The sequence below is a fragment of the Pan troglodytes genome, chromosome 12 (assembly GCF_028858775.2).
Source record: "Pan troglodytes isolate AG18354 chromosome 12, NHGRI_mPanTro3-v2.0_pri, whole genome shotgun sequence".
In the NCBI taxonomy this organism is placed as follows: Eukaryota; Metazoa; Chordata; class Mammalia; order Primates; family Hominidae; genus Pan; species Pan troglodytes.
In genome coordinates, this window is record NC_072410.2 from 41,527,110 (window position 1) to 41,535,675 (window position 8,566).

An 8,566-nucleotide genomic window follows, 5' to 3' on the forward strand; every position below is an offset into this window, starting at 1 on the left:
TCCTTTTCACACTGGCCTAAAGTAGTATATAAAACCCCACTATTTATCTGGAAGATGTAGAATAGGTATTAGCTGATATTGATGCTTTGTGGTTATTGAACACAGGTTAGATATTCATGAAAGCAGAGAAGTGGTAAGTAGCCATAATTAGAAAAGGTTGTTGAAAGAGTAGAAGAAGCCATCTAAGGCATTATTTTTTATTTTTTTACCATATATCTATAAGTCACTGAAATAGAAGAGAAAGGTGCTCTGAATGAACCTGTTAAAAAAGTATTACAGAAAAGAAACAAAATCCAATAGTTTTATCTCTATACCCAAAATGGAGGTTAAAAGTTACACTAAAAATAACACTATTGCACCAAAGAAAGCATCCCATCATATCCTGTCAGACACATCAAATGAGGAGGACGTGAGTGTCACCATGGGGACAGGAGAGAAGCTAAGACTCTCGGCACATACAATATTGCCTTGTACTAAGAAATGAGAGGCTTCTAATGCCAAGCAGCAGAAGGAAAAAAAAAATGAAAAAGAAGTGAAGGAAAGCGGAGAAACAAAAGGCAGAGAGGTTTGCTTTGGAAAATGGATTGACAAGTTCTGTTCCTCAGAGTCGGAAAGTGAGTCCTCAGAGAGTGGGGAGGATGACAGGGACTCCATGGGGAGCTCCAGCTGCCTCAAGGGTTCCCCGCTGGTGTTGAAGGACCCCTCCCTGTTCATCTCCCTGTCTGCCTCCTCCACCTCATCTCATGGGGGCTCTGCCACCCAGAAGCAGAACCCCAACAATACAAACCAGCAAACCAAGCACTGGCAGACAGACAATTGGAAAACCATTTCTCTCCTGGCTTGGTCAGAGGTCAGTTCTTTATCAGAATCCACAAGGAGGAGACTGACAAGCCAGTCTGATTACTCCTCTGGGGGCTCCAGTGTGGAATCGCTGAAGCCAGTGAGGAAGAAGCCAGAGCACAGGAAGCTGGGCAGGCTGCAGGGCTCCCTGTCGGAGAAGAGAAGCCCCTTCCTCTCCAGCGCAGAGGGCACCGTCCCCAAGCTGAACAAGGAGGGGAAAGTTGTCAAAAAAACATAAAACAAAACACAAACACAAAAACAAGGAGAAGGGACAGTGTTCTATCAGCCAAGAGCTGAAATTTTACGTATGAATATGAGGACTACAAGCAAAAGTCAGATTAAGGCTATACTTTTAGAGAATGATATTTCCACTGAAAATAAGTTAAAAGTGTTAAAGCTTGATCGAGACCACTTTAAAAAAGAAGAGAAACTTAGCAAAATGAAATCAGAAGAGAAAGAATGGCTCTTTAAAGATGAGATCATTAAGGTCTCCAAAGATGAAAAATCACTGAAGAGAATCAAAGACATGAACAAAGATATCAGCAGATCTTTCCAAGAGGAGAAAGACTGTTTGAATAAAGCAGAAAAGGAGAAATCTCTGAAGGAAAAGTCTTCAAAGGAAGAAAAACTGAGACTGTACAAAGAGGAGAGAAAGAGTAAGTCAAAAGACTGGCCCTCAAAATTAGAGAAAAAGAATGATTTAAAAGAGGACAACATTACAAAAGAGAGGAGAAGACTTTTAAAGAAGATAAAGAAAAACTCAAAAAAGAAAAGGTTTATAGGAAAGATTCTGCTTTTGATGAATATGTTAATAAAAATCAGTTTCTGGAGAATGAAGACATCAAATTTAGCCTTTCTGACAATCAGCCAGATCGGTGGTTTTTTGACTTGTCTGATTCATCCTTTGATTTCAAAGTGGGAGACAGCTGGGACTCTTCAGTGACAGACTACAGGGACTTGAAGAATAACTCTGTGGCCAAGCTGATCTTAGAAACAGTGAAGGAGGACAGCCAGGAGAGGAAGCAGGACAGCAGGGCCTGGGAGAAGCGAGACTACAGAGAGCCCTTCCAAAAGGACAAGGACTATTTGGATAAAAACTCTGAGAAAAGACCAGACTGAAAAGCATAAAGTGTCCCCGGCTACCTTTTGGAAAATGACAAGAAGAGGAGAGAGAGTCCGCAGAGGCCAGCCAGGACAAAAAGGACACCCTCCAGAGCTCCAAGGAGCACAGGGACAGCAGGGCCAAGCCAGAGGAGGCACACCGCACACCGCTAGGTGCTGAAGGAGTGAGGCTACCAGAGTGTCTTCAAGGAAAAGTCTGACTGCGATTTTGGGAACGGCCTGGAGCCGTGGGAACTGCACGACCCAGTGCAAGAGAAGAAGGACAGCCTTGATAAGGAAAGGAAGGAGAAAACAAATCCAGAAAATACAAACAGAAGTCCAGTAACAAGGACAAAAGTGAGAAATCTATCCTCGAAAAATGTCAGAAGGACAGAGAATTTGATAAATGTTTTAAAAAGAAAATAGATACCAAGGAATAAACACAAATACACACATGGCAAAGACAAAAAAAGAAAAGTGTCTCTTGACCAAGGGAAAGAGAAAAAGGAGAAGACTTTCCCTGGGATTATCTCAGAAGACTTCTCTGAAAAAAAAAAATGTCAAGAAAGGCGAGGAGAAAAGCTGGTACGTCACAGACGTATTCACAGAAGAGAGTGAGGATGACAAAGATAACTACATGGGGAGTAGGTTCAAGATCGGAGAGGCCAGCGAGTTGCAGAGGGTGGATGACCTCTAGGAGAAGGAGGAAGTGCGGGAGGCCTATGCCTCTGACAGACACAGGAAGTCCTCTTCTGATGAGCAGCACCCTGAGAGGCAAAAGGACAAGGAGCCCAAAGACAAGAGAAAGGACACAGGGGCTGCTGACGGAGTGACAGACAAAAAAGAGAAAGTCCTTGAAAAGCACAAGGAGAAGAAGGTTAAAGAGTACCAGAAAAGTGTAAGAACAGGAAGGAAAGAGCTTCAGTGGACTCCACGCAAGATAAGAAAAATAAACAGAAGCTCCCTGAGAAGGCTGAAAAGAAACAGTCTGCTGAAGACAAGGCTAACAGCAAACACAAAAAGAAGTCAGATAAAGAATATTCCAAGGAGAGGAAGTCCTTGAGAAGTGCTGACATGGAAAACAGCCTGCTTGAAAAGTTGGAAGAAGAAGCTCTCCATAAGTACAGAGACGACTCCAATGATAAAATCAGTGAGGTCTCCTCTGACAGCTTCACAGACTGAGGGCAGGAGCCAGGGATGACTGCCTTCCTGGAGGTCTCTCTCAAGCAGCGACCCATGTAGGAGGAGGCCAGGGAGAGCGCATGCCTCCCGGAGAAGCTGAAAGAGAAGGAGAGGCACAGACACTCCTCATCCTCATCCAAGTAGAGCCACTACTGAGAGAGACAGCCAAGAAAGAAAAGGCCGAGAAGAGAAGGGCACAGATTACAAGGAGGGGGGCAGCAGGAAGGACTCCGGCCAGTATGAAAAGCACTTCTTGGAGATGGTTGCTTATGGAGTTTCTTACAACATGAAAGCTGTCATAGAAGATAGGCTAAATAAAACCATTCAATTATTTTCTACCGAAAAGAAAGATAAAAATGATTCAGAGAGAGAACCTTCCAAGAAAACAGAAAAGGAACTAAAGCCTTATGGATCTAGTACCATCAACATCCTAAAAGTGAAGAATAAGAGAGAGAAAAACAAAGGGAGAAATTGACAGACGAGAAGAGGAGGAACCGGAACAGGCATGCAGACTAGCTCCTGCGGCATCACAGGGACCAAGCAGAAGCCCACTGCCAGGGACAAGGACAGCCCTCCCCGCGCACTCAAAGACAAGTCCAGGGATGAGGACCCGAGGCTCAGGAAGGCCAAACTGAAGGAGAAATTCAAGGATAGTGCAGAAAAAGAAAAGGGCGACTCTGTGAAGATGAGCAAAGGGGATGATAAAGTATCGCCGTCCAAAGACCCAGGCAAGAAAGATGCCAGGCCCAGGGAAAAGCTCCGGGAGGATGGCGACCTGATGATGACCAGCTTCCAGAGGATGTTCTCCCAGAAGGACCTGGAGATCGAGGAGCGCCACAAGGGGCACAAGGAGAGGATGAAGCAGATGGAGAAGCTGAGGCACCGGTCCAGAGACCCCAACCTCAAGGAGAGGGCGAAGCCAGCAGACGACGGGCAGAAGAAGGGTCTGGAAATTCCTGCCAAGAAACCTCCGGGGCTGGACCCTCCCTTTAAAGACAAAAAACTCAAGGAGTTGACTCCTATTCCACCTGCTGCCGAAAATAAGCCACGCCCAGGATCAGGTGCAGACTCCAAAGACTGGCTCGCAGGGCCTCACATGAAAGAGGTCCTGCCTGCATCTCCTAGGCCTGACCAGAGCCGACCCACTGGCGTGCCCACCCCTACGTCGGTGCTGTCCTGCCTCAGCTACGAGGAGGTGATGCACACGCCCAGGACCCCGTCCTGCAGCACCGATGACTACACGGACTTTGTGTTCGACTGCGCCCACTCCCTGCACTCCACGCCCGTGCCCACTGTTCCCTCCAGCACCTGCCCGCCTCCTTTTTTGACAGGTTCTCCGCGGCATCAAGTGTGCTTTTGGAAAACGCCAGCCAGGCTCCTGCCAAGCCTCTCTCCATAAACTTTTACCGCTAGGTCCCTGCCGATATTAGGAGGACTCCCTAGGAGGAATTCAGCTTGGAAGACAAGCTCCTCAGGCAGCAGAACGTTCCTGCCGCCTCCAGCTACGACTTTCCGCTGCCGCACTAGATGGAAGACAGGGCGCCCCTGCCCCCGGTTCCCGTGGAGAAGTTTGCTTGCTTGTCCCCATGGTAATATTCCACAGACTATGGCCTCCCCTCGCCCAAAGTCGATGCTCTACCACTGTCACTGTCACCCCGTCTCCAGAGGGCGTCTTCTCAAATTTACAAGCAAAACCTTCCCCTTCCCCCAGAGATAAGCTGCTGGTTCCTTCCCTCGAAGGGGCCATTCCCCCGCACCTGGACGCCACCGAGGACCAGCAGGCTACAGCCCCCATCATCCCCCCGGAGCCCAGCTACCTGGAGCCGCTGGAAGAGGGTCAGCACCGTCATCACTGAGGAGCCTGTCGAGTGGGCCCACCCCGCCGAGCAGGCCCTTGCTTCCAGCCTGATCAGGAGCGCCTCTGAAAACCCTGTCAGCTGGCCTGTGGGCTCAGACCTCCTGCTGAAGTCTCCACAGAGATTCCCTGAGTCCCCAAAATATTTCTGCTCCGCGGACTCCCTCCACTCTGCAGCCCCAGGGCCCTTCAGCGCCTCAGAGGTGCCATACCCGCCCCCCCTTTCCGCCTCTCTCTCCCAGAACACTCTGCTCATCGCTGAGCCAGGACTGGAGGATGTCAAAGACAGGGTGGAAGCCGTCCCCGCCACCATCTCTACCTCAGAGGCGGCTCCTTACGCCCCTCCCTCCGGGCTGGAATCCTTCTTCAGCAACCGCAAGTCACTTCCGGAATCTCCGCTGGACATGGCCCCTGAGGCCTGTAACCACTGTGGCTCAGGTGGAGGCTCTGGAACCCCTGGAAAATAGCCTCCTGGACAACAGCCACAGCCTGTCTACCCTCCGCCAGGTGGAGCCGATGCCCTGGGCAGACGCCTTTGCCTGCCCCGAGGACGACCTGGACCTGGGGTCCTTCTCACTGCCGGAGCTTCCCTTGCAGACTAAAGATGTCCCAGATGTTGAAACAGAACCCATAGAAGAAAGTCTTGCTCCTTCAGAAAAGATCCCTCCAGGGGCCCCTGTGGTCGTAAGGGTGGTGATGTTTCCGCTTTAGTGGCTAAGGAGCAGCCGTCACTGCCTCCTGACCAGGCCTCCACCCAGCTCCCCACAGAGCTCGAGCCTGAGCCCTCAGAGGAGCCAAAGCTGGACGTGGTTCTAGAAGCTACGGAGGCAGAAGCGGTGCCAGAAGAGAGGGCCTCTGGGGATCTGGACTCCAGCATGGAGCCCACACCCGTTCCCCCTGAACAGTGCCAACTGGGGAGCAGAGACCAGGGGGCCGAGGCTGAACCCCTCCCACCCCCCGCCGCATCCCTCTGTGCCCCCGACGCCCCTTGCCCCCCATGGACACTGTGGCACAAGCCCAGGCTGCGCGGACAGTGCTGGCCCCCACGACAACACTGCGGCCTCCCGTGCTGCCGCCCCAGCCGAAGGCCCTCCCTGCGGCATCGACCCAGAAGCCACAGAATCAGAACCAAAACCCACGGCCGAAGCCCCGAAAGCCCCCAGAGTGGGGTAGATCCCTCACTGCATCACCAGGAACCGGCAGATGCTCGTGAACGAGAGCAAGTAGGGCACACCTCACTCCAAGGAGTGTGCCTCAGGCCCGCGGCTCGGAGGAGGACTAAGCCCAGCCCAGCATCCGCGCAAACGCCACTTCCAGCATTCCACCCAGCAGCTGAACACGTCCACGCAGCAGACGCGGGAGGTGATCCAGCAGACGCTAGCCACCATCGTGGACGCCATCAAGCTGGACGCCATCTACCCCTACCACAGCGACAGGGCCAACCCCTACTTCGAATTCCTGCACATCAGGAAGAAGATCGAGGAGAAGCGCAAGATTCTGTGCTGCATCACGCCACAGGCGACCCAGTGGTACGCCGAATACGTCACCTACACGGGCTCCTATCTCCTGGACGGCAAGTCACTCAGCAAGCTCCACATGCCCGTGATCGCACCCCTTCCCTCGCTGGCGGAGTCCCTGAACTAGCTGTTCAGGCAGCAGGAGCCGGTCCGGGAAAAGCTACGTCTGCAGCACAGCATCGAGCAGTAGAAGCTGATATGTCCTATGAGCAGGAGATTCTGCAGGTTCACTGCTGGGCAGCCAGGATCATCGCCAACCAGGCAGTGCCATTCAGCGCCTGCACGATGCTGCTGGACTCTGAGGTTTAAAACATGCCCCTAGAGAGCCAGCGCGACGAGAACAAGTCAGTGCGCGACCGGCTCAACACCAGCCAGTTCATCTCCTGGCTCCATGACTTGGACCACAAGTACAACCGGATGAAGACCTGCTCACGTGGCAGCAGCACGAGGCCGCCGCCCTGAACGCCGTGCAGAGGATGGAGTGGCAGCTGAAAGTGCAGAAGCTGGACCCTGCTGGGCACTAGTCCCTGTGCGTGAACGACGTGCCCTCCTTCTATGTGCCCATGGTCGACGTCAACGACGACTTTATGTTGTTGCCGGCGTGACACCGCGGGATGACTGCAGGTTGCAGGCGAGGGCTGCATGGCTGCGCTGAGCCCCAGGGGCCGAGGAGGGAGCGCCACGTCCACCCGGGCGGGGAGAGACCCCCAGAGAGACGCCACAGCGTCTCCGTCCCTTCCAGACTGGTCCAGACGTCGAGGAGGTAAAACACGTCTCTTGTCTACCAGCTGCCGCGGCGGGGGCAAAGCCCCCAGAGCCTCACCGGCCCCGGCGGGACGAGAAGACCATGCCGGGGGCACATGTGGCAGCTTCTATCTGAAAATGGTAACCTTCGGACCCTTTTCTCCAGCCAACTGCAGAGGCATTTCAGGAGTTGGAGAATGGAGTGGATTTTTAATTTTTTTTTGTTCCATTCTGATCAACTAAAGAAAATAAAATTAAGGTGTCCATGTCTCACAAACAGTGACCTCCAGGAAGGAGGGGCAGGTGTGCCGTCACAGCCATGGTCCTGTTGCCACAGAGCTGCAACGGACTCAGACTGGGCTTAGGACCTGGTGCGGAGCAGGGCGTTGGCCATGCCACCTGTCCAGGCAGAGGGACACAGAACCAGGACCCCCGTACTGTTTTTAATGCAGTCAAATCCACGTGGTTCGTATCTTTTTTCTTTTAATCTTGGGCATTTTGTTTCTCTTTCTGAGAACATAACTTGAAACACTACAGAGCCAATAATCATATAAAAAGTGTATCTGCAAACGCTGTATAGTTTTATATAAATTCACAATGTACTTTTGCTGCCTTCTAGATAATTTAGTTTGCAACACATTACTGCACAGTTGTAAATAACTTCTGTACTGTAACATCACTTTCAGCTATGTGTAAAGGAATAAATAAATTAATTTTTTAAAAAGCTAGACATGTGGCAGGAGCCTCTAGCACAGTCTGTAAGATGCTAAACTCCTGAAGTAACTCATTTGATGTTAGAAATTGTTTAATTTGTATTTTCTCCCCCTTATAACTCAATACATAGCTACTGCAACAACTGAAATTGCCACATGATGCTCACACACACATACAGGCACACACACTGCCCACACATAGGAGGAGCTCTGAGTTGGTCATTGGCAGAACAGCATTATCAGGAGCATAAAATTGAGACAGCACACTGAGTAAAACTTTTAGAGTTACAAAGGATTTATAAAGGGAAAAACTCATTCAGTTGTTGGGTCAGATAATTCTCTGATAGAGAGGTCCAGGGAAAATGTGGTGGTGAATTAGGCTAAGCCTAATTCAGCTCTTTGTGTCATAAAGGAGGGGTCCTGTTAATCATTTCCTGGTGTTACAGTGAGAATGAAGAAGGATCAAACAGAAAAGATTAAGCATAAGTGTAAGAAAAATGTGTCAATAATTAAGTTACCCTGTTTGCTATATCCTATGCTTTACTTTACAAATCATGAGTCTCCTTAACCCACTAATTACCTATTCCATTCATTAGTGTAACCCACTAATTACC

General features: G+C 50.5%; 1 pseudogene; it reads left to right on the forward strand.

Annotated features, from left to right (window-relative positions):
* The first annotated feature begins 253 nt into the window (after window positions 1–253).
* Window positions 254–7,908, forward strand: LOC470415 (ankyrin repeat domain-containing protein 11-like; annotated as a pseudogene).
* The last annotated feature ends 658 nt before the right edge of the window (window positions 7,909–8,566 follow it).